The sequence below is a fragment of the Vanellus vanellus genome (genome assembly GCF_965231255.1).
Source record: "Vanellus vanellus genome assembly, chromosome: 9".
Lineage (NCBI taxonomy): Eukaryota > Metazoa > Chordata > Aves > Charadriiformes > Charadriidae > Vanellus > Vanellus vanellus.
Genome location: NC_138914.1, coordinates 1,475,870 through 1,501,170, shown reverse-complemented (window position 1 = coordinate 1,501,170; position 25,301 = coordinate 1,475,870). Strand labels below are relative to the sequence as shown.

Sequence of the window (25,301 nt, the reverse complement as noted above, 5' to 3'; positions counted from 1 at the left end):
CCAAAGGCTAAGATAACAACTAGTTCCCAGGTTCCTCCAGCAAACCTAGGAACATCAGAAGTTTGCATTTTCAAGGACTGTTTCAGCAGGAACTTGAATAAGGCACATAATCAGCTTGAGGATTTATTAAGATGAGTAATGCTATCAGAAGCTATCATCCCTCCTCTCCCCTTGCCTGGCTGCTGAACTGACTATTTTTCCCTTGGAGAATCAAACACCAGTGACCTATTTCTGACTTAGGATATCAAAGATAGTAGACACATTTCATCCACGCTATATTGCATAGAATATGGCCTGAAATGATAGAGATTGGGAGAGGAAAAGTAACTTAGGTTTCTAATGCTGGAATCAGACCAATGAACTTCCTCCAGATTTATAGCAGCATAACTACAAATGAAATTGGACCGTTATCTCTGGTTTTATAGCCATTGGAGTGGCATAGCAGGTATCGGGCCAGCTGCCACAGACCATATTTGTTAGGGAGGGCTTCTTTGCCTCATAAACCATATGAACCAATTTCACTAGTCAGAAAATAATTATATGGGTTTGCATACTTCAAAAGCCTGTGGAAAAAATTACACATTGGCTGTCAATTTAGAATTTGAGTCTATTGTTTTACTACTTTATTTTGCTCAGAGTATAAAGCCATTACATGACTAAAATTAAATAAAACTGTTTCCTTGAGAGCTGTTTAAAATATTCTACTGTATTTGTCTTAGAGCTTCATTAATCCATTTCTAATTCATTCTGCAGGTTTGCTCAACAGCTGTGCCTGATGTAAACTACAAATCTGGATAAAATTAAAGCTGCTATACCACTAAATCACTTTATTTTCAAAGACAACAAAAGTCTGCTACTTCGGATCACAACAACATCTTACCCATAGGCAAGAAAAGGTATCTTTGCTGTAACATAAGAACAAGCAAGCAGAAATACTAGAGTTTAAGAGCGAAATTAATTTAGATATCAAGCACAGAAAGTATTCTATCCTGCCATCTATGCCTCTTTTCAGGTTGGAGATCAGTTTTCATTTTTAAGCTTCCATGTGCAGTATTGCAACAAAGCTGGAACTACCATTTTATTATTATTTATAGTGTTGTAGCAGCTATCACAACCTGCAGTTTTTCTTAAAAGAGACTGGATTTCACAGAACAGTGAAAAGCAGCTGTAACTAAGTATTGTTTATGTCTAAGATGATGTACTGTAACAAACACCCATTCCTCTTTCTGTTTAAGTAAAAATATAATTAAGGAGCCTAGTTATATAACATCATCTAAATAAATGAAATGCCGCCTTTCAAGCAATTTTGGCTGTTCCCAGCACTGCAGTACCTACAATAGAAAATCACTGTGGGCTCACCATTCAACAGTGTCTTGGGGTGCAAGTAATGAGTTAAGGTAGCTCATTATGAATTGTATCTCCGCACCCTTCAGGCTTTGCTATAGTATTACTGTACGGCAGAGCTCCTTTCCAATTTAGGAAATGTTACACTAATTGAGTATGCAGGCACACGCTCTCCCCATCCCTGATTAATTAGCACCACTCTAGCTCTTCACATCAATCTCGTGAAAACCACTGTGACTGATCTTGTCTCACTTGGAGCTGAAAATTACTTTGCCAATAGCATAACATAATACTTTGGTATAAACAACAACAAAGACGGGACTCTTTGGTGGCCCCATGATCGTTCCTTTTATGTTGCACATCTCTCCAGTGCTTCTGAAGACAAAGGATGGGACTTTAAACAGCAGACAAATGCAAGTCAGAAAAATTAAGATGCCACACTGGATGCCCTTTATTTTTACAGTGGTGCCCCTGATGAACAGCGACGCATTTTTTGCAGCCCCTGGTCTAACAAGATCACTTTGGCGGTCACTTTTGTCTCCCCACCCTTCCTTGCAAAAAGGAAAAGGCCTGTTTCAGAAACCATTCGGGAGCTCCAGGCATTCCAGAGTAAGCAGGAGGATTCCTGCTAACGCTTGACACAGCCAGACTACACAGCATGACCCAGGGCCACTCTGCTGCGTTTCCCTTTCTTAAACTTTGGAAAAAGACTTTCTCTCCCTTGCCTGGCAGCCATTTTGAACGAACACAAAGGAACAACATGAATTGCAAAATGTTTTTTCTCACGTTGTCTTTTGCTCCTGACAAGTCAAATCGTTGAGCCAAGAAATGTCAGCAATACAGAGATGAAGGCTGATGATTTCAGGGCAGAAGTGAAGTTTTCAGGCAGCATTTCCCTACTGGACCAGGCTGCTTTCATCGCATGCATCGCAACTCCCAGGCTCGCCTGAGGCCACCTTCCCCGCCTGCTGCCAGCCCCATTGTTTTACACATTCTGCTCTCTCGAAGTCATCAGCCCGGATTTCACAGGCCATATTGTCTGCCTCTGAATTCACTTATGAGTTTTAACCCAGAATTTACTAAGCTCCTCGAGCTGTACGTTTCTGAACAAAACCTCAAGAAAGGCTTTGCAGCCAACACCGGCCTTTCTCTCATCTCTTCAGAGCTGCAGCCCTCCAGCTGAGCATCCTTCTATCGCAGGCTCGTGCTCCAAGATATGAAATACAACAAGTCAAAGGAGACGAGATCTACCCCAGTTCTTCCACCACCGTATTTTAGCAACACCGCCAGGAATTGCTGCAGTGCTCCCTGCCCGGGGAGCCGTGAAGGTGCAGCACACCAGCGGGGGCCACAGCCGTCCTCGCTGGTTCACGAGCGCTGGGCTACTTCTGCGCCTGCAAGTCCTCCCCCTCCCCACGGTCCCGGTGGGAAGGAGCTCATTTTGAGGAGAGGATGTGCACTCTGCCCACAGCGGTGCGAAAGCAAACAGAGCTCCCTCCCAAAGAGGCAGCCGGATCTCCGCAAGGTTGTCGCCGTGATCCTCTTCCTGCTTGTTCTGGCTGCCTCCCTCGCCCAGTACTCTGAGGGAAAGCCCTTTTATAGTTGTAGAAACTGGGTGAGAAACAGATTTGCCATTAAGTTGAAAGTGAAAAGATTTTAAAACCAGCCTTCACCAGAAGGTTTACAAAGGCTGAGATTTTGAAAGTGTCCCGAGGGAAGCAAAGAACCTCTCAGAAATTAATGGGAATTAAACGTCCAAAACCCATGGGCGATTCTGAAAATCCTATCAAAGTATCTAATACTTCTATCTGCCAAAGACACTAACATTTAAAACAAAAGTGATTTTTATCACTGGCTAAGAATCAGTTTTCAAGTGATAGAATTGCAAAATATTAAACCGATTAGTCTGTTTGACAATTTGACATGATTCTTCCCAGACGATGAGAAGGCTGCAGCACGGCAGGAAATAGGAAGATCATGACATAAAATGAGAAGCAACTTCCAAGAAGCCTCAGAAATCCATAGGTCAGAGCTCAGACCTATGTGGGAAGAAATAAGCATTTCTTCGTATTTGGCAAGTATAATGTGGGCATTTACTACCTAGGCATAAGATTAATGATCCCCTTAACTACTTGTTAACTTGCTTTGAAGTGCTTAGGTTTTATAAATGACGTGATAGCTCATCATTTTTTTGTGTGCTTCTGTCTTCTTTTTTTGTTGCCTAAAACAAAGGTCTCATATATGCAATATGGATATTTTAAAGTAGGCCACACTAACCTTTCTTAGAGCCTCTTCTCATATAACTAGCTCCAGCAGATTACTCACTCGAGGCAGGGATACTTGTTCAGCTTGTGTAAGACTAAGCCATGCCAACGTGAGTGGTATGGGAAATTTAAATTTAAGCTTCATTTTACATGGGGAAAAAAACCCCACCACATTTGAGAGCTATATAAAAGGTCACATCAGTAAACAACAGGGACTCAGAGACACAACTGTTAAGTGTTCCCTATGCAATATAACACATAGAGTTTCTAAAAGAAAAGGAAAAATGGTGACATTAAGAAACACATTTCCTGCTACTTCAAACACTATGGTTACATTCAACCTCGCTTCCTTGTTTGACCTATGAAATTAAACTGTGTGCCTCCCAACCCACATACGCGCATTTTCATCCAGTCAAGGTTTATACGAAAATGCCTCGCTTGCCGTTAAGAGTGACTGCCTACAATTGGTTTCATGGGGACCCGAAGCAGGCTCATCCCCAGCCCAGCCCCCAATGAGAAAATGCCAAAGCAGCATTTTACCACAAGTCCCCAGACCTCTATTTTCAACTACTCTGAGGCGGTAAGAAAGAAGATTCAATTAAACAGATTCTTTAGGCTTACTCATCCAGCATTTTATGAACCATCTCACCTCTTATCAGGCTAAACCAGATATTTATTATAACAATAAGGAGATTTCATACTAATGTTTCACATTCACTGAAGCCCTGAGATATTAAACAAGATCATTTACCGCTGTCTGCTGCCATTTAAAAAAATGTATTCAGAAAACGTGAGGTGTTCAAAGGTTAATTTGGATTAATGTCAATGGATTTTGCTAGCTTCTCCCAATCCTTGAGGCCATAGAGGCCTTTCCAGTTCATGTGGAACAGAGCCCAGAGACGCGGTGACAGAAATGGCTCTGCCCCGACTACCTGCTGTAGTGCTCTCGGCCAATCCAACCCAACCCAACCCAACCCACCCCACCCCACACCGTCCTCCCGAGCAGCCTCAAAATGGTACCTGAATCTTCAAGACATTCAGTTGGAATAAAGCCGAGGAGACTTCTGGATTTCTTGACAAGCCCTCATTACCTGGATCTCCCCGCTGTGCCCTGTCACTCCTCCCAGTGCACCCGGAGGGGCTCAGTCCAGGACCCATCCCTGACCACCTCCACACAACACCCTCCGCTCCGAAGGGTTTACATCGCAGCCATCGCTCTCCCCTTCCCTGCGCTACAGGGGACTGAAGGAGCTCAACGCAGCCTTCAGCACGGGCCATTGCTGGCACTGCCTTGGCATGCAGAGGGGAGTCACGGGGAAACCTCTCACTCAGGAGACTTTCTGGCACCACAGCTCCTGAAAACGAACCAGTGTCTCTGCACAAAGACCAACCCTGAGGCTGGCCGGCCTACGGGCCGCAGCTGGTGAGCCTGTGCTCAAGCCACAGAAAAAGCCTATGTCTCCCTGCTGCACAAAGGGTTAAAAAACCAACAACGTTTAGCCAGCAAGCAAAAAACGAGACCCTGTGCACCACGCGTGTCATCTCCACGCTGAACTAGCAACCATCAGCAGGCACTAACACAGAGTACAGCCAGGCAGGACCAAGAACCACGTAAAGAAATACAAATGAAACTAAAATCTGACTCCAAATAGAGGATAAGTAACTACGCAAAATTAAATATGGAATTTCTTTGCCTCCCCTTCTTTAGAGAAAGGTAGACTAGCAATGTACAACGGGCCAGAAAATGAGAAAGCCAGATGGCTGGATCTTGTGGAATTGGGGAAACGAGAAATGAGAGAAGCGTACAGAGAGGGAAAGGCAATAGTATTTAAAAACCATTCCGCTGCTGGAGACAAATTTAACACATTAAAACCACATGCCTTTTCTTCCTAAAACAGTACCAGTCACTAGGCCCCTGAATACAAAACATGCTATATGTGCTTTAAGTGCTAGCTTGGCACCTATTGTTACAAAATATCAAGTATCCATGCGATAAGACACTATTTCCACGTAAACCAGTCACCACCTTTGTATTTATTTTCCTTTTGGTAAATCTTCTAATGTCATCATTTCCTCCTATCAAAGAGAAAAATCAATGTATAAGCATCCATGCTATCATTTGCCCCCCTGTATCTTGGTTCTCAGTAGAGCTCCTGTTGGCACAACAGTTATTTATGGGAAATTGCATGTTCTTTTTTCCTCCAGCTGCTCAGGCACAGCACTGCACACAGGCTGTAGGAAGGATTTTATTCATGAAAGTCGGTTTCAGTTTAAAAATAAGCTGCACTTTACGACCAGAACACATAACCAGTTTACAATGGCAATTAAACTGTGTATTTAGTAACAAATAAACAGAAGTGTTTTGCTAAGTCGACACTTGTAATTCAGTATGAGGACATACTCTGGGTCAGGCTGCCTGTGCGGGAGGGCAAGATCATCACCATCGCACCATTTTATACCTCCCAACGCCCTCGAGATGAATCACACCAGAGAGGGAACCGAAGGGCCTTTGCGCCCCGGGGCAGCGCGGTACCCAGCTGCGGCACCGAGCGCCGGTAACCTCCACGGAGAGGAGCAGCGGGAGAGGGAGAGTCCTGCAGGAACCAAGGTCATTTCTGCAGACGTCTCTGGCTTGAAAGCTGATTTCATAAACAACAAGGGTAGCTGGGGCGGAGATCGCGAGAGGTAGGTGGGGCGATACGCAGGGTTTCTGTTCGGTGAGGAGATGTGCTGCACAGCAGGGTGCAGGAAAGGATGCGTTCGGCTGCCCAGTGCATAAATTGCTTTGGTGGCTCCTGAAGTGCTTAAACCATGGAAGCGCCCTCAGACAGCAATGCAAATTACGCTAGTGTGCGAGCGCTGTCCCACTGCGGCAATTGCCGAAGAAATTCATGTTCAAAGCGCTCTTCCTGAGCTAGTGAGCGGTGAAACGAGCACCGCTTTTGCAGGGAACAGAAAGTGAGAGGAAAGCAGGCACTTAAGTCACTTACCTGGCCAAGAGGGTAATTCCATAACACAGAAAACATACCATAGATGTGGGAGCATAGCATTCATATTATTAATATACCGTGGCCTATGAGTCTCCATTAGCATTGGGCTTCCGTGGGCTAGGTGCTCTAGAAACAGGCAAGAGGAAAACTCTGGTAGAAGAAGTGCGAGTGAGAGGTAATCTGTAAGGTATTTGTCCTTGATTCAGTGGCATTGTCTTTTAGGAGGCAAGAAGTGAATGAAGACTTCAGAAAGCATCTACTAACCAAAGTAAAAACAGCTTCTCTGTTTCAAAGCCTTTCCCTTCCCCATTTAGAAACAGCCTTCCCTTCCCCCCTCTGCAGAAATGCCATGGTATAAATCTATGGCAGCAAGACACGTCTGGCCATCCGGGAAGGAGCTCAGCCAGCACAGCAGCTCAGTCACCACATAGTCCAACCCCATAGTTTTCATTCTTAACTTAACCATCAAATAGTTTCCAATGCCGGAGAGCATTTACCATCAGAAAGCTATTTTCTGCTTTGTACTCATTGTTCAAATAAACAAAACAAGGAAAGGAAGGAGAAAACAAGGAAAGGAAGGAGAAAACAAGGAAAGGAAGGAGAAAACAAGGAAAGGAAGGAGAAAACAAGGAAAGGAAGGAGAAAACAAGGAAAGGAAGGAGAAAACAAGGAAAGGAAGGAGAAAACAAGGAAAGGAAGGAGAAAACAAGGAAAGGAAGGAGAAAACAAGGAAAGGAAGGAGAAAACAAGGAAAGGAAGGAGAAAACAAGGAAAGGAAGGAGAAAACAAGGAAAGGAAGGAGAAAACAAGGAAAGGAAGGAGAAAACAAGGAAAGGAAGGAGAAAACAAGGAAAGGAAGGAGAAAACAAGGAAAGGAAGGAGAAAACAAGGAAAGGAAAAAGAGGTTAGCATAAATTTCTGGAACTCCAGAAACCAGCAAAATGTGATACACTGTTTTTTAAAGTATGCTTACCTAAACATCATATAACACATTCTAGTGGTTTGGAGAGGTTGTTTGCTTTTTCCTCCACCCCCCCACCCCCCAACAGAAAGCAGGGACTCTCCTTGAACAGTCTTCCATGGAATACAATGAACCAAGAACATACTGGTGGCAAAGTTCAAAAGATTACGTTCCACTTCCCCCAGAACTAGTTCTTAGTAAGAAGCTTCTGTCTGTCTTGGGCCCATCGGATGTAACTAACAGTCTCTTTTTAATAAAACAGTGCAATTTCTCCTAACTCTGCAATCCTGAAGATTCTCAATAATAGCACTTTTATCTTCAAATCACTCACTGCATGTCCTGCAATCTTGACCTGACACTTCATCTTCAAGGGCATCCACTTTGACTAAAATTGCTAGTTCAAACTTGGCAGATACTAGGAATTTGGCTCTAGTGCTGAATCATGTTATTCTACTGTATGGGCTAAGAATGTCACAAAATTATTTGTCATCCTGTTGAGTGAAGACGGAAGTTTCAGTCTTGGTCCCTGTCTAGTCCTCACCACCCAGAACAGCAAGAAGAAATACAAGGTCCTCTGCGATACCACTTGGATGTCTGTGTGTATCAGCATGCGTTACGTGTACTTAGTACACCTCAGATACACACTAAAGTTTTTAGAAATTACATAGGCATTTATATCTGTTCTCAGACCACAATGCATGATTCCATGTGCAAAAATGCTTTGATATTTCGTAAAGTTGTGGTTATATTTAGTTTGTTAAGTTGCGGTTACGTTTAGTTTGCATTCCTGAAATGTTTTTATGACCTACACTCATCTGCAGATACAAAAGGAGAAAGTTCAAAATTATTTTGTGCAACACAACTGTGAATATTTGTTCCTTTAATTCCGTCACTTCTTTCCTTAAGGACTCATACTTTCATCCCTAACTGAAGAGCTTACCTTCTTTCTAACCTATGCCTAAACCCATTACTCTCAACACTGACTAAACACTGTCTATTCCCAGACCTATTTCTTCAGAATGTTGTTTTTACATACGCAGTTGGTTGCCTCAGCCGTTCTTTGTAACAAAAAGCAAGTTCAAATACCATATGTTCAATAAGAAAGTTGGACAACGGACTAAACTCGCCCATATAAAAGGGGTAAAAGGGTAAAACAACTAATAAATTACTATCATAATCTGAAATCATTACTTGTGGTTAGCAATTTAAAACAGGAATGTTATCTATTTTCATCTTGAAGAAATTTAGGAGAAGCCATGGTTTCCTGTTATAGGGTGTTGTCCAAAACTGCTCAACAGAAGTCTGCAAAAATAATCTTTCTAGTTCTGTTTGAAAAGAAATGCTTGGAGCTTTTCCCATTAAAAAAGGAAATGGGCTTGTCTGAAGTGCAAACCCTTCGTGTTCTTCAAAGAATACAAACAACCAAACAACTTAAACCTTTTTTGGGGGAGTCCAGGGAAGAGAAAGGAAGTGCGTACAACGTGGGATGACTGGATTTTTATCTTGATGCCATAAGTAGACTTAAATTTGCAGTCTGACTAATATTTGTTTAACTCAGCTTCACTAAAGTAATTAGTTTAATATATAGCACAGTTAGATGACAAAGCAGCAGGAATGTTCTGTTTTAAATACAACAATGAAATGAAACTTTCCCAAATAGCTCCTAATCTTTAAAGATAAAACCGCTCTCTAGGTTTACACTAGCAGAATACAAAACGGTTTCCTGAGATATTCTGGTCAGTAACTATGTGTTATAGAGGAGCTGCTAGACAAGAGCCATTTTTTATTTTAAATGACCCCAGCCAGTCACCGCTCTGCATTCTGAGGTTTCTCTTGTTGCTATTCATTCTCTCGGTTTGAATGTTGTAGGTGGTTTTCATCATTCTGGTGCTGCTCTTCAGAAACACGGGATGCTGCAGCCAGGAACGGAAGACGACCCCAAGTCTGAAAAGCGGCCACCACCCATATGGTCCTAGAGAAATCCGATGCTCAAGCACAAAAGAAGCGCTCCATGTACATAGGTGTCCGAGACAGAGGGGTTGAAACGGTTCTGCCTTTCACAGGAGCATGCATGCGTGAGGGCTACGTGGTGCAAGATAAGACTCAGGACGCACTTCAGATTTCTCATGAACCGTCCTCCCCCGTTCACACTTCCCTTCCACACTTAAGAAAAAACATATATGTTTTCTGCCAGCCACCCTTTCACCCAAAGGAAACGCCAATACATTCATATCACTACATAGGAGAGATCGGGTCTTCTGCAACAAAAAAACCAACAGGAAAATCTCAGCAGCAGAAGACTACCTCTGTAGGGTGTAAAATGACTAAAAGCAAAGCTAATGAGTGCCCAGGAAGAGGGCCAGCCATAGCTGAGAAATAAAATCTGGAACTGGGAATCGGGGGTACTTTGCTGCCAAGCATATGTCACGAGCTGTTCCAATGACTGTCTGTCTGTTCTTCTGTAGGAGCCAGCTAAAAAAGGCAGTCAGGTCCCTGCAAACATTCTTCTAGTTTTGACCTAGAGACTACAAAAGCAAAGGGATTACTCCATTTGCATGAAAGATTGTGCTTGAGGCAGTTATGAGAAACTGCAGCAATGAAATTCTCATCTGCTGATGTATTTATAGCTGAAACATGGCTTGCAAATAAGAATTCCAAAACATTTTAAAAGATTCTTGCAAACAAGGACAATTTCATACATTTCGTATGATTTCATAAAGACACAGCACCAAAAAAATGAATCGTAAAACTGGTGACAAAGACAACCAATTAGTTCATCTTCTTCATTTCCTGCTATAGCAAAATTTTTCTCAAGAGTATATTTAAGAGCACATTCTAGATCTTAACAAAATTAGTTAACCCTACAACTATGTGTGACGTAGCAAGAATAAGTGGTTTCTTGCACAGAAATGGTCTAAACAGTAAGGAAATAAAAAAAATAAAATAAAGAGTAAAGATCTTGCTCGCCATGGATCTCTTTGTGCTATGAAATCCCAAAATGCACAATTCTGGGATACCGCAGCTGCCAGAAAGTCTGTTCAGGTTGCAGAGCCAGCCCATTTCACAAGGTTATGAGAAGCATGACAGAGGACACTGGAACAGCAAAGGACTTCAAAGGACTCCAGTGAATGGGGAGTCTAAAATTTTCGGAAAGCAATATATTGAAAACTATTTACTTTAATCAACTGATCAGACTTCTGCACCCAACTTCAGCCCACTGCTCCTAGTACATATTCTATCGCTAAACAACTTTTTAAACAACCTCTAAAAATCCCTGCATTGTGTAGTGGCCCTTCCTGATCTCCTGGTCCTGGTCAGAAGTTACAAGTCCACCTCTACAACCCAGGTTTTCTATTCTTCCACCCTTTGTATGCCACTGTCTTCTTTCTGAGCATAAGACAAGGATCTCACTCTATGTGTATTTAATCACTTCACCTGTAAGAATTTTACTCATCATCTTTGTATTGTTTCAACGTCCCCCACGCTGCTACGCAAGAAAACATTACCTAACAAATGGATGAGACGAGGTGTCTCTTCCCTAAGGCAACGCACAGCAGATGTGCCCACCTCGCTCGCCAAATACATGAGGCTCGTTTGCCTTTGCAACTTCTCTGGGGCGCCCCATGCCCTTTCGGCGGGACCCATGAGATTAATGAAACATGGTTTGTAATCCACAGCTCCCTCCTTAGGCAAAAGCTGTACAGGAAAGGACCCACTTTCTGCCTGAATTTGAGTCAATAGAAATGCAACTGCTTCACTGAAAGGGGAAAAAACACAATGCCAAATATCTTCTCCTCAGTGCATTTTTGACAGCGCTCTCATACATCTCTATCGGGTTTCCACCACGCACAGAAACGATTTGGCATATTCTGGAAATCCTGTAAACAAAGTAGTTCTAACATTTTGGCTTTTATTGTGACAAAGCAAAGCCAGAAGACAGGCAGCTAAAAGAATAAAGGTATTTACGAAAGAGGTATGTCTGGGATATTTCTGTTGTCAGCTTTCATTTAAATCCCTCGGCGCTGTTAAATAGCGGGCATTCCAGTATGTGAAAAATACATACAGGATATGAATGTTTTTCCTAAGCGTGTAAAGGGTTCACACTCTCTTTCTCAAAAAGAACATTCTTGCTGTCTTTGATGCTGTAAATCTTATTATGTAAAACAGACTGTTGTGTAAAATAAATGATGGTGCATGATCCTGCAAGAAGCTGAGTATCCATAAGTCGTTTTAAAGCCAACAGGAGTAAGGGGCACTTGGCATCAAGCAAATTTCTACCGTGAACTTTTGCTAGCCAGTTACTGAATGAAAAACCTCCTGAGAGAATAAAAATTTAAGTAAACACAACTTGCCCAAATCACAAGTTGGCACACTTGAGGAAAAGCTTGCGTTCAGGAAAAATTGCACAGATCCTTCAATTGCTCAGGAAACATCTGAGCCAGCAGGAAGACTGCTCCTCTTCAAAGCCGATGCAGCAAGAAACTAGCACACGGTTAGCTGGCACTGTAATCCGCAGTGACCCAAGGAGAAGACTTGGGTCTCGTCAACATGCGCGGCATATTAAGTCACTGCCGAAAGGAGCTCCCAAGGTGAGCATCATTCAGCTCCATCAACAGCTGTTTGATGACTACAATGAAAGATCTTGAATTCCAGATCCATGGATGCCAGTGGCAAAGCTTCCACTGGTGCACGGAGGACCAGAGGCCACAAGAAATGCCTTTAAAGAAAGTGCTGTATTGCCTGTGAAAAGCGATGGACTGATTGATTTCACTCTCAGCTGAAGCCGAGCTTGGAATACAAGCTGTTGCGTGGCAGTCTTGCCTCCAACGCGCTCGTCCGCTCCTCTGAGTCAGTGACTTCTAGTGGCAGAAGAACAGTTAATCCTCTATGTTCTGCCAAACATTTCTTCTCTATAGAGAGTCTAGAAAAGGACACAATTAGAGCAAGTTGCTCTATTAGGAGCTGGAGTAGAGCCATCAGTTCATGTTTACTGTCCCCACAGAGCCAGCACTGATAACGGCTGTCCCCCTTCTGCCGCAGGTAAGCTAGTGGCCCAACGTGAGAAGACGACTTGAACCACCTACCGAATCATCCATCTTTTTCTCTTTCCTGTAACAGGACTCTAGGCACTTGCTGAAAGGATAAATATTGTGAATCTTCACCTTTCAATCTAGGCCACAGCAGGAGACCATGACCCTGCCACAAGCAGCGAGCTTCTATTTACCCTGCTCCATGGAAACAACGTATGCCAGGCAGATACTTATTTTTAGCTGGTCACTTGGCATAAAAATGCTCACACCATGTTTATTTGCATTTTTAGCTTAATTACCTCTAGCCTCCTGTTATACTTGAGAGAGTTCTAATAAGATGTTAAGAGAGAAGCAGTTCCCTACATACATTGCCTCAGGTTAGTTCAATGCCCCATTAGCCCATCTAATGGCTTCTCATCTGCAAGCTTGTGGGGGGGTGTCCTGAAGTCAACGTAAAGAAAAGCATGGAGGCTAAGGGAATATAACTTGTCTTCCCGGACCTTACCTATTCAGTCATGCATGTTTTAGCTATCAATAGCATCATTGGTCAGAGTTAAAAACTCGCCCCAATTAAGATTTTAATAGACACCACCAACTCAGAAAGATAGAGAGTTTCAAAAAATTGAAGTTGCTTTTGGGAAAAACAAAAACAGAAACCCAAAACATAATACATCACTTAGGAGAGTACCTCTTTCCATGGTATTTTTACTAGATGGTAGAAACCATCATATTTTGTTATTGAATTCTTACACGGCAGCTTCATTGCACTGCTCTCGGACACAAGGAAGGTACTGGTTTTCTTCATTGCTTTTGGTAAGGGAATCCTTTCTGGTTCTACTGTGGTAACAGATCCTGTTCTATGGTGCTTATGACCAAGACTAAGCTGCTTACGACTGATATTTCCCACAGAGAACCACAGCAGGAATTGACTTTGTTCCTCATCCATTCTGATAGCTCTGTGAAATAACTTCTAATCCCTACCCACCCTCTCACCTTTCACTGTATAGACCAAGTGGGAATAGCAGAAATCACATGTTTAATGTCCACTGTCCTACTGTTGAGCAATGAATAACTGAACTTCTGAGCTCAGCTCAGGAATGAGCTCTGCAGCAGCCAGGGGACCAGAGCATCCTTGCTATCAATCACTGCAATGCAAAAAAAAAAAAAAAAAAAAAAAGTCAGAGCTGTGCTCTGACTGTTGTCCTTCTGCAAGGCTTAAGATGTTATTATTGCATTGTCTCTCATCTGGATGTAGGAAGAAATGGCAAGATGGGACAGAAGCCCAGGCCTCAGTACTCTGCTCCGTGACTTGGCTTGTTAATGCAAATATGTGCTATTGGTGCCAAGCAAAGCCCACGTTCTACGGAGCGGCCAAGGACCAGTCCTGCTGCCTTCTACCAGCTCTGGGACAGCACTGATGGTCTCCAAGAGAGCAGAAGGGACAACCATGCCTGCAAGCTCATTCTCCACATTTAGGGAGGATATCTGTGCAATAGCCCACCAGCCTGAGCAGCGAGCGCGGTGGGTTCCACGCTCTGCAAACCCGGGTGTGAGAAAGGAGAGGTATCGGCAGTGAGCAGCGTGTTGGCAGGGAACAATTTTCTGGAGACAAGATCCTGTGGTACATATATTCTCTGTATTCTGACAAGGGCGGTAACACCACCCTGCTTCCCAAATCATAAGTATCAGTGCATTCCCTTATTTACAAGCTCCCTTGATTTCAAACAATTTTTAAAATAACTATGATCAAGAATCTAAAAGTGCATTTCTGAACCTAATTAGATGCTTGCCCCGCTTTTAACACATACATCTTTCCAGAGAATTCAGCTCTTTTACTGACACACTACAAAGAATCAAAATGAGCAGGGACACGGCAGCCCCACTTTCATTCATTTGAAACAAAACCACTTCCAGTTACATATTTAAGCATCACTTGTAGGATAACCCAGTTCATCCACACAGAACACTTATCAACTGCTGTTACGTCAACAGATTTATAGATTACCAGTTCATTATTTATTCCAGTAGAAAAAAAAAATAACAATCAAGATGCATTCAACAATCAAGATACATTTATTCAAAGCATAATTGCACACATAGGGTGTGACCTTCACAATAAGAGGCACCTCTAACTCCAAGTGGTTTGGGTGTAAGCAGGGAACAGAATAAATAAACCCAAAACATTCCAATAAACCAAACCACCAACAGCATGACTCCTCCCTAGCAAATAAGCCTTTTTTGTGTTACAAGCACTTATAAAGAAACAAAACATTCACTTGAATCATACTGAAGTTTGAAAATACATACTTAGTCTATATCACTCCAAATCATCTCTCCATCCCCTCGCAACCCCAGATACATCAATATAATGTTTTGTGTTCTCCCACAAATCTTGCATGTTACTTCCTCTTGAGTAATTTATGATGAAACCTAAAAATCACAGAGTATTTTGCTTCGTGGAAACCTGAATAATGTTTGGGTAAGTCCAACATGCAACGTAACACGCACAACTCTCCTGAGCAAAACTTGGTAATAGAAAAATATCCCTGTTCCTTTTTAATTCCCTACTTCTTCTGGCTCAGAAGCAGAGGGAATAGTGCAGTAAGAGAAACACTTCACAGACATCAATTCATAATGTCGTTTAAATTTTCTACAGTATTTTTGAATTCACAAAAAATGTTGAAAATAGAGACTAGTAACATTATGCAATGCATTTACTGAAAAACAAGGTAAAAGCTAATTCCAAGTAGCAGTTACTCAAAGGAAAAATTAAACATTAAAAGATACACTTAGAATACCAAATAACTCTTAAGTTTCTCAGACCAGCCCTGTTGGATGTTTTTGAAGTACCGGCAGCAATGCAGTTTAACTTTAAATGTGGCCAAAGAAAAATATTGCTGTTTTTTTGACAAATAAGGGAATAAGAGCACTGTGGTAGATGTTACACAAATTGAGGTGACGACAGTATGATACCATGGTTTTCTGCAATATGTAGCACAGAGAGACTTTAAGTATAATACAAAAATCACCAGTTTCAACCGGTGAATAGAAAGCAGCAGACTTGTTGAGGATCGCAGAAATACGCACGGATTTCGTAAGAGCCAAAAACTGTCTGTTTGGTTCCTGGGAGCTGGTCAGATATTTATGCTAATACAGGACAGCCTCGGGTATCTGAATGTCACAGAGACGGGATGTGTGCGGAGAGTCGAGGTTTTGGATAACTGAGGTAATTTTCAGAGTAATTAACTAATGTCAGGGGACATGACCGTGTTCCAAATAACAGGGAAGGTTAGATAATCGAATGCTGCTGTCTTACCACTTATCTTACTGAATACTGTAAAGGTTTTTATTGAAAAGCTTTTACTGAAAAGGAGTTCAAGATCAAATGAGCACAGGGACCATTAATTTCACATGCGAAAAGCACTGCTACAAGGTATTTTGTGCCAAACCACATACTGCTCGTCTGCCAGACAACAGAGAAGTGGTTTGTACCTTGAAAAGTGAATTCCTCCCTCTGCAGAATTTACTGCGCACCTCACCCCTGCAGCAGCAGGAGCCGCCCCGAGCCCCCGAGCCCGGTGCCAGGGGAAGAGCCTCCCAGCCTTCCTTTCACCTCCGCCCCAGCCTCCCTCTGCCGCCTCCCCGGCAAGCGCTGGATTTGCCCGTCTCGGCCTCATCGCCTCCGTCAGAAAGACCCTGCAGAATCTGGAATTCGCTGGTCCGAGGCTGCAAGTGCTATCTGGAATGACAAAAGCTGTCCAGGAACAAGCTGGCTGATACAGCGCTGCCATCAGGCAGGTAGTAAAAAGTTACCTCAGTATCCTCTGCTCTAACTTTGCACAAATTCAGCCTGGACCACGCGTGCTGCTGCCACTGCAAGCGTGGCCTCGAGACCAAAACTCTCTCGGTAATCTTTCCAATCCAACGGTCCGCGCTGAAAGAAGCGCGAGTGCCTCCTGGGTCGTGTTCTTACAGTGGAGAAGACATCCCCATCCATGTCTTTACACACGGGAAATGCTTTCTGTAGTTTTCAGTTCTCCTAGATGACACAGGGTGAATGCTGCTCTGTTGCAGCCTTCCATCTCTCTGCCTTTGCTCAGCTGCCTCTCTTGTTTACTATCTCTGAAACATTTGTAATAATAGAGCATAACAGCACCGACACCATTGTGCCTATTTTATAAGGCAATAATCCACTTCCCTCCTTGAGATAAACTACTGGGGGGAACAAGAGCTGGGTTATTGGCTTGTAAAACAGTGTGATGATAGTATTATTGTCTAAATTAATGTCATTTAACGCTTTATACCACAGTTCCAGAGGTCCCACCTCAAGCATTAATAATGCATTTTGCTTTTTAACATGCCGTATGGGAAAAGACCGACTTCTGACATCCAGGGATTGCACCAGTAAAACATAACTAATTGGCGCAATCTGCAAGAACAAAACAGGAGACCTCAATCGTTCCTAAGATCGGTTCAGTTACTTCACTCTCCCACCCCATCCTAACCTCTCCCCTGCCCTTCCAAATACAATCTTTTTTGTTCCTTACATTATTCATTTCTGACGAGTATGAGGAGCTAAAAATGTAACTTCTTCATATACCTTTTCTGTGCTAAAAAGTATACGCGTTACCTCTTCTGAGCTACCTCGTTCTCATTCATATATTCTATCCCATTTATCAATGTAAGAAATTGAAGCTTTACAAAGGAATCGCCAAAAAAAGAGACAACAAAACAGGCGCTGCATTGCTAAGACACGGTAAACAAGCCCCTGGCTGATAAATTTGCTTATGACAATATTGGCAGTAATTTGATTCAAATTCCAGCAAAGTCAATTTTGAATTATAGCAGCCAGGGACAGAAAATAGCTGCTTTTCTTTCCTGTTAACCCCATAAAAGCTCCCTTTTTGAACCGCAACGTAAGCCCAGGATATTTCCCTGGTGGTGCAGCTTAAACCAGTGATCAGTATAAGTGAAGCATGATAAATAGCTACTGCGCTACACCCCCATCAGCTGAAGTCTGTACAGGTCTAGCTGTGGAAACAGAAAGGTCATTCATTACTCAGTGTGAACAAACAGACGGCACATTTGTGATAAATAATAGCTATTACAGAGCTACAAAACACACTGAGGCTTTCTGCTCCGTAGCTGCGCATGACTTCCCCCGTACTACTCTTGAAATAAAATTATTTAAAATTGGCTTCCTTGATAAAGAACCCCACACCACTATGGATTAAACTCATAAACCTAAGTATGAATATATAGAGATGTGTGTGTATATATATGTATCTACAAACACATATATTTTTTAAAACAATTTGTTTGGTTATGGTAAGCAGGGCACAAAGTCATCTGTCTCATCTTCTACGAAACAAACGGGATACAAGGGGCATATTTGCCCTTATTTTCACTTCCCTCATCAGTCATGATGTGGATGTCAGCATCGTAATAAAAACAGTAATTAGTAAGCCAACCCCTGGTCAGGCAAGTCCTAAGATGTCACTTCTCAGTGGTCGCTTCAAAAACCGTGGCAAGCAAGCAAGCAACCTCGGCGCGGTTTTCTTGCCCTGCCACCACGACCAGAAGCGCAGGTTATGCCAGCACAGCCTTCACTTGCTGGTCAATCTTCTAAATAAAACATCATTTCTTAAGAGTATGAAAGGCTTTAATACCAGCTCAACCCTGGTGAGCACGGCAGGGGCAGAGGCGCGTTCTGACACGGAGAACGGACGGATCGTCCTCACTCACACAATATGAGCAACTGCAAAAGCCACAGTCTAAGACGACTCATCACACTGAGAAACACTGTGCTTCCCAAGTGCTCCCAGTAAAATAAAGGGATCATTTGCGACCTTTTTGTGAAGGAAATCACTGCCACAGAAAGTTAATATACTGAAATACATTTTCCACTTATCTACCTTTGTCCAGTATGAAGTAAGGAGAAGCATCTGCAGTGCCTGCTGCCCCTTCTCCCTTGCTGGGGCACAAAGCGAGAAACTCCCCTTTAATTATACCAATTTAATTTACAAGTCGGCTGGCTGTACTGCCTCCCTGAAATCCCTGCCTTGCTGCGCTTCAGCTCTCTGTGCCACAATCCGAGCCTTTTGTGGCAATGCATGAGTATAGGGTAGGCGGACAATTAACTTCTTTCAAACCCTATTAAAAATTTGGAAGGATTTTTACAAGTGGTTAGGATCAAATTGTTTTCTCTCACCAACATACCTAGTCACATGTGTTCAATCTCACAATACGGCTCGTACTTAAAGCAGCATTAACTATAATTTTGCAGTCTCTGCTGGTTTCCAGCCCTGCACTTCTGCCTGTTTCGGTGGAGGATGACGTGCCCTGCTCACGAGGAGCACCTCCAGCCACACGCGTGCGAGGGAAATTAACTGGTCACCGCGTGAGCGCAAGGACATGGACGCCCGAGTGCATGAATCTGATCACAGGAAGAGAGTCCAGGCAGCTCCGTGCTCCGATATTCGGCAGGAAATTAACTCTCCCGCATTCCCACCCCAGGTCTCTGCTGAATATGCAGCAGTAGCAATTAACTTTTACGGAGAGGGGGAGGGAGGAGAAAGGGTGAAAGTTTTGAACTTTCACCAAACTTATACCATTAATCACAATCTGCAAATTCAGATGAAGAGCCCAGAGAAGCAAATGATTCCCTGTAAGTTTCAATTCTTCATTTACATGGCAAACAGAAAACACAGGTCGTAACTCACAGCAACTGGAGTGCAAACTATCAAATTAGCCCAATAGAGTATGTCATTGCGCAGCTTCAGAAACAAACAACAGCCAGCAACGAAGCCTCCTGAAAGTCAGAGATATTCAACTGAGCATACTACACAGTGTGCTAGGATGAGTGCGGTGATTACTGGGAGTAATGACATGAATAGCAAAATGATACAGAGCATTTATTTCAGCCATGGAAATCAAGGAAGCCTGCAGCAATTTAAATTTGAGGCTTTACAGCTAAAGGCAAAGCAAGCCTTATAAAAAAATGCCTAACACAAAGAAAACTAGAGCTGCTTACTTTCTGTTGGGTGTATATTTTTGTAGTTCTCTGTGGAAACGGTACAAAACCATGAAAAACAATGTTCAATTACAAAACTTTGAGAGCTACATATAACATTTTCTATCTATATGCAGCACAGATGTGTTAGATACTCTATGCTCACGTACGTGTGTGTGTACATGCGCTCAAGTGTACACAACTGGCTAATTCTCATAGCTTTTTTTTTTTTTTTTAAAGCAAAGCACATATTTTTGACGTGTAACTGATGGAAAGGCTTTAAAAGTTTTTTTTCTCCTGGGTTCCCTTCTGCATCTCTCAGCAAACAGTGCTGTAACAGGAGGTTCAAAGGAACAGGAACATTTGCCTAAAATATGGAGGCTTCCAGCTCTTTATTCAGCTTATTCAGCCTGGCCTTGCCGCCGAGAAAGAAGCTATCGCAACACCCAACTTGAAAGCACCAGAACTTCAGGAGCGTCCATTTCCAGTATGATTTGTCCCGCAAAGAGAGACGGCTGCAGCGGCAACAGCTTCTGCTGCGGTTTCCCAGGCTGGGCACCAGCTCTGGCCGCTTTCGCAGCTCACCCCCCACCCCCCTACAGCAGTCAAAAGGCAGAACGCCCCTCGTTGTCGCAGTGGGTTGGTACCTCTCTCCTGACGCCTCAGCCCCAGTACGTGTCTTACTGACAAGCAAAGAAAGATGTGGCCCTCACCCTGGAGCAGGCGGCCAGGTAAGCTGAAAGAAGGAAAAGGCTGGGTCCAACTGCAACAGAAGCTATTGCCAACGCAGCCATCCCTCCCTTTTTGAGGGCAAAAGGGTAGAAGCCGAGAGTGGCTCCGCTGATTTGGCATTCGATGGGAGGGGTCACTGCAATTATCAACTTCTACCCAAAACCAACCCCCTCCCCGTTCTGTAGGCATTGAAATATAATTGGTACACTGAAAATTTTTCTCATTGAAACTCTGAATCCTTCAACAAGAACTAAATTTCAGGAAGCTCTGGTTTTCCAGGCGATGAGATCCAACTGTCTCAGTCGGTCCAGGCAACTGTAGCAGAGTGGTGCTCACTCCAGTTCAGACCCACAAGTGAGAAACGCAGCTGGGCACGCACTGGTGAGTAAAGCCAAAACATGGCACTCTTTTTAGGACAAATGTATTACAGCAGTAAAAGCAGAAATTATTTGTTGTTCTAGGAATGCCTCTCTCTCCTGCCCTCTTTTCTTAAACCAAGCTGTAAAAATATCAGGAGGAAAGAAACAGTCCTGAGTAAAGGAGGAAATACCAGGAGGAAAGAAGCAGTCCTGAGCAACGTGCTCCGGGCAATCCTGCTTTGGCCTAGATGATCTCTAGAGGTCCCTTCCAATTCTGAAAGTCCGTGATTCTGTGAAACAAGCACAGGGGCCAAATTATTTTTCACGCGGCAGGTCAGCCAGAAAGTGGTTTACCGTGTTTGGGGACCCCACAAAAAAGAAAAGAAAAACAAGAGACCATCAAATCTATCTGACATCTGAAAGCTACAGGCAAGTTCAACAAAGCAAACCCAAAAAACTTCCAAGGTCTGGAAAATACTCTTCCACATAATTTAAGAGTAACAAATGTCTGGACCACTAGCTCTAACGGCACGCGTACAATGTCGAATACCTTTCAGGATCTCTCACCCGAACCATCTCCTTTCTCATAAATGCCCCATTTCTTGTCTGGTTGGTCCATGGAAAGACTCCTTGGAGCCTACAAAGGATTCTCCTTTCATTTGCTTAAAAGACTTATTTGCAGAAGTAATAAGATGCCGTTCTGAGAGGATTTTTTTGGAAAACTCTTGGAGGTACGGTTTCAGGGCTCAGAGCTGCAGCCCTGAGACACACTTTGCAACCACATTGACTGCAAGAAGCCTCAGGCAGTAAGACGCAGGGAGCAGGCTGGCCAAGCTGGACCTTGGGTACGGCTCTCGTTTACATTAAGATCATTTTAAACCACTCCCAAAGGGCAAAGAGCAGCGCAAATGGCTTCTGTGTGGGAGTAAATTACATGTGTACAAAGGATCAAAACAACGGCGACGCTATGCATACAGAGTGGCACACTTCTTATTCAGGATGTGCAGTGACTTTAATCTGTACCTTGCTTAAAATTTCTCCTAACAGGCCTCTTTTTGCCAAAGGAACTGTGGACATACTTCTGCACAAACCCTTATTTAACACTCGTATTTACTTGGTTTTCAAATCTTTGCTAAAGGAGGGGAGCTGAAACAGCCATACAAACTTTCTGATGGTTCTCTGGAGCAAAACAAAACCGTTCTAGACAATTTCAGTTCCATCGCCTTTTAGGATATTGCTGGGCCACACAGCCAGAAGCACGTTTTCAGACTCGACTCCAAAACACCAATTTCATCCCCAAGTCCTGCAAAGTTTCCAAGCTTTCGCTCTTGTTCTACAAATCTGTATTTTCAATACAGATGAATGAATGTCTCAGCCACGCTCTGCTTTAAAATAAACTGTTAAACATGAATCTTAATTAAATTAATTTATTCAGTTAGCTCAGTTTTTAGTTCACAACATGAGCAAAGCTGAGAGGACTCTGAAGTTCTTCTAGGTACGCGCTTCGACTGTAAGCGTACGAGCAGCCCCCTTAGTTCCACGGGATTTACAGCCACCACAGATACCTGTTTACTCCCAGAGCTGAGGATGGCTCCATTTACCCACTGCAAAAGTCAGGGCCAGAACACCCAGGTAATACACTGGAATTCGGTTCTGGGTTATTACTCTGATCTTAATGACATAGTTACAGCAACACAAGCGTATAGCGGAAAAGTTAACGCAGAGACACAAAAAAATCCTGAGCCATCCAAAACCGGAAAACAATTTTCTGCAACGAAGGTGCATGCCATGAAATTTAAGTGGGTTAGTTTCGCTTACTCCCAAATCCTTTCATTCAACAATCAAAATCTGGAAGAAAGAGGCTTTTTTTTTGTTTGCCATTAGTGGGGGTGGTTTGTTTTAGGAGTAAAATAAATTACACTGTGAAGAACGGTGCCTGACCAGGAGCTGGCATACCACCAGCGCTTAATGGCAGTCTGAATGGCTCACACGCTTTTCCTTTCAGCCCAAGTGTCCCGATGCTCCTTTTGGAGTTTCTTCACAGATTTCTTTAAAAAAAAAAATAAATAAAAAAAAGCCTGAGGACTTAAAAAGTTTGCTGAGTCATCTCTACATGATTTGGGTGAGCGAGTCTTTCATTGCCAGTCCTTTTCAGAAATAAGAACTCCCTCACGGAACACGGTTAGGTCTGGAGTGGACTTTGCTGTTTGATCAACTAGAGATGTAGAATAGGGAGGTCTGACAGTGGCAAATTGACCTTCTGCTCGGGGTAACTCAAAGTTCAAATCGGCACTGAAAGAAGCTGAAGTGAGGTGCAGAAGGATGATCTCCCGGTCAAAGCCCGTGCCTGGGAGACAGCCTGCACCGCTCGCTTCCCAGCCTGGCCAGCGACTCGCTGGACCCGCTTCCACAAAGCGCCTGCAAACGCTCAGGATGCGATAAAGTTATTGCACTCCCCAAAGAACCTCACCGGCTCCAAGCCTGGATGACTTGCATTTGATTTAACTTCTCTGTACCTCAGCCTGTGGTGTACGCAGTAATTCATTTAATCTGTAATACGATTTGAGATCCCTGAATAAATATGCAATTCTCATAAATATTAATACTTTATTATTAAGTAAGTACTTCTTGCTTGTAACTGACCTGGTAAGTTCTGAAAGATCTGTTGCTGACATCAGTGGGGAAATTTTTTAATTTACATGAAAACCTGTTAGCAAGTTCAAAAAGGTATGAAAAATCTGCCACTTCGCTCTTTTTACAGCAAATTTTACTATACTGATGCACCACCCAGAAACAGCCATTTTCCATGCTGCACTTTTTCTCAAACGCCCTCAAAACCCAATTCGCAGACCCAGTTCCGGCCGTCCAGACCACCAGCAAACCTGACGAACAGCCCAACCTGTCTGCGCCCCTTTCCCTGCCCAACACACCGCGATGTCCCGGGAACAGAGCCGCCCATGAAGCGCACTGCGGAGCCGCTCATTCCCCGCACTGCCCGCGCAGTCCCACCGCAGCACAGCGCATCTGAGCAGCAGCTGGAGGGTTGCTGGACGCGTAACTGCACTTCATAAAATAGCATCTGACCTCCTGCACTCCTGCCACTAGAATGCTCTTAATTAGCTGCAGCCTGGGAATGGCTGGAGATTCCTAAAATAGTCAGTTAATGAACACCGACGTGCACCAAACTGTAACAGCAAGGGGGGGCGAATATGGCAGCGAGCTTGGGATTTAATGCATTGCTCGTCTCCAGGACTGCTGGCAAAGCTCCAACGCTTTTCCCAAGGTGTATGACCTCCGTAAAACTAAAACAAACAAACAAACAAAAAAACCCTACAATAAACTTGATTTCCTAAGTTACTTTTGTGACATTAGCAGTTTATGTATAATGACTCACTGGGTAAAGCATCCCTGTGTTTACATAGGAGTCACCCTGGAAAGCATGGTTATTGCCAGAGGTAACCAAGAACCTTTATCTCAGTATCTCCTACAAGAGGCAGCAGATTTAAACAGTACCGGTGTAATCCACAATCATAAAGGCAAAAGCAAATAAATAAATGAAAATAAAAAAAAAATAAATAAAAATCAAGGGCCACGCTGCTCAAAACTTCATGCTGAGATTATTACAATTCAAGACATGACAGTGCATAAAAAGAAATATATCATTTCAAAGTACTGCAGCTACAAAGTGTGGTAGTAATAGACACAGTAGATGAGAGAAAAAGGTCTCTGTTATTAATCAGAATTCATATTTAAGAAACAGTGGTTGTTAAGTAACTCCTCTGAATCCTAATCACAACCAGGGAGGTACCAATTATTCTGCCTCTGTTACTATTCATTATTATCACGCTGAAATCTTATTTGCTTTTACAATCTGAGGGGTGGTGGGGTCTGTAGGAAGTCAACTTTGAGGGGGTTGCTTTTGGTTTTTTAAACTGCATCTGTACCTGAACCAGCCGAGCCCAGCGAGATCAGGTAATCAGGATACAAACACGAATCCACATTTGACTAATTGGAAGGTCAGGTAAACAAAGCTCTATTATCATAATGACACGATATGTACTTCCTTGCAGACTTGTCATTATTTTTATGCATCTCTTGCCCTGACAACAAATACAATCTCTACTGAAATGAAAGAAAAATTCTAATACCATTCCCTACATGTTCCTTTATGAAAAGCTTTCTCCCCTCCAAGGTTGACCTAGTGTTTAATTAAAGCTACACAGAGCAGCAGAGAAGGATCTAAAGCTGCGAGCCAGTGACGACTGGAAACTGTTATATCTGATTTTCAGTATAATGATATTGTCTTACTGGCACAGGAAAAATAAACAAACAAACGTGAGCTGTAATAACGGTCAAGGTGTGTTAACACATTTTGGGGAAGGCTTTTCGGTTTTGATTTTAAGCCTCTGCCATTTTGGAAGGTAGCCAAAGTATAATTCTGCCTCCCTTGATTGACAAAGCCTGCTATACCTTTAATTAAATCTGGGACTGTACGCCACCTTTTTCAGTAAGAATAAGGAATTAAAAATTAATTTGCTAGAGGAAGAACCCCTTCTTCTTACAGACAAACAGTATAATTTAAAAAAAAAAATAAATATATATATAGCAT

General features: G+C 43.0%; 1 protein-coding gene across 1 annotated transcript in view; it reads right to left on the bottom strand.

Annotated features, from left to right (window-relative positions):
- PTPRG (protein tyrosine phosphatase receptor type G) overlaps positions 1 to 25,301 on the bottom strand; it is a gene marked incomplete at its 5' end in the record, with an annotated part of 415,116 nt that overhangs the window by 257,941 nt on the left and 131,874 nt on the right. The window lies entirely within an intron of this gene.